The sequence below is a fragment of the Eupeodes corollae genome, chromosome 3 (genome assembly GCF_945859685.1).
Source record: "Eupeodes corollae chromosome 3, idEupCoro1.1, whole genome shotgun sequence".
Taxonomy (NCBI): domain Eukaryota; kingdom Metazoa; phylum Arthropoda; class Insecta; order Diptera; family Syrphidae; genus Eupeodes; species Eupeodes corollae.
Window position 1 is genome coordinate 128,004,495 of NC_079149.1, and position 1,199 is coordinate 128,005,693.

Sequence of the window (1,199 nt, forward strand, 5' to 3'; positions counted from 1 at the left end):
CAGAAAAATAAAAATAAAAATAAAAATAAATGTTATTGTTATGGTAACTCCTTCTTTATAAAGCACGACAACGGACGATGAAGAAGCATGACAGACACGTACCTCCAGATAATATGAACTACCTTACCAACTTGTCAAACTTGTAAGTGTGACTTATAGAAGAAAACAATAAAAAAATCTGACATCACACGTCATCTAAAATTACAACACCTATAACTTGTTAAAAAAAAATGTTCTCTCTGTCATGAAATATAAGTTCGCCATTAGAAGGTGTCCCTGATTTTATTTATTTATGTTTTTGCATATACCGGCAAAACAAAAATTTAAAGAAACAAAAAAGGAGAGAAATAAAAAAACATAAAAATGTAAATATTTACCTCATTGTTTATTCGAAATACGTGCAAATAAAATAAAACTAAAATAAAAGATTGTCAACATCAACACAGATCACGCCATGCTTCGTTGGCTTGTGAGCTTATAGAGAAGACTACAAGTCGGCAACGAGATGGTGACGCTGACGGACAACCAACTCGACGGACGAAAATATATAATAGTGAAAACTACCGGCAATGTGGTATGACCATAATAATGTACACTATTATGTACGTTTGGTGAGAACGTGGCGTGGGTTGGGTTGGGTTATGTGTTAAGGTAATATTATCATCTATTAAAAAAGATTATTTTAAACTAACTCATGGCCAAATAGAATCTTGTTTACAGTTTTAAAAATGAGTGTCAATACAAAACACTATATTATCTTCAAAAACTTCATCGGTCGGTGGTCGGTAACGTCGCGTTGTCTCCGTCGTTTGTCGATCAAAATTAAGGTGGGTAACCAATATTTATTCTCTAAGATAAAAAAAAATGAAGGAGCGGTAAAGATTGCAAATGTTTAAATATACTTAAAACTAATAATTGATGATTCTATCATTAATATTGTGTAACCTATTCATTTGTTGTTTTGTTTTTATGTTTATTAATGTACTTTAAACGTTATTTTGAACAAGCCTTCTATTTATTCAATTGTCTATGGTCGTAAGTACCTTCTTCAAATGAGTTCTTATATTGTGTGGTAATATGGCTTTATTTAATTTAACGGTAATATAATTTGTTATTGTTTGTTTTAATTAAGCGCCCTGTAAGGTGAGTATGACTCACCTTACACCTTTTTGTTGTTAATAAATGGTTTTAATTTTTTT

The 1,199-nt window shown here is 30.7% G+C and overlaps 1 long non-coding RNA gene across 1 annotated transcript; it reads left to right on the forward strand.

The window, feature by feature from the left end:
* Positions 1-511: 511 nt before the first annotated feature.
* On the forward strand, positions 512-1,199 carry LOC129951755 (uncharacterized). The gene is made up of 2 exons (XR_008782222.1): positions 512-651; positions 707-1,199. It is a non-coding gene; the product is annotated as an uncharacterized LOC129951755 (long non-coding RNA).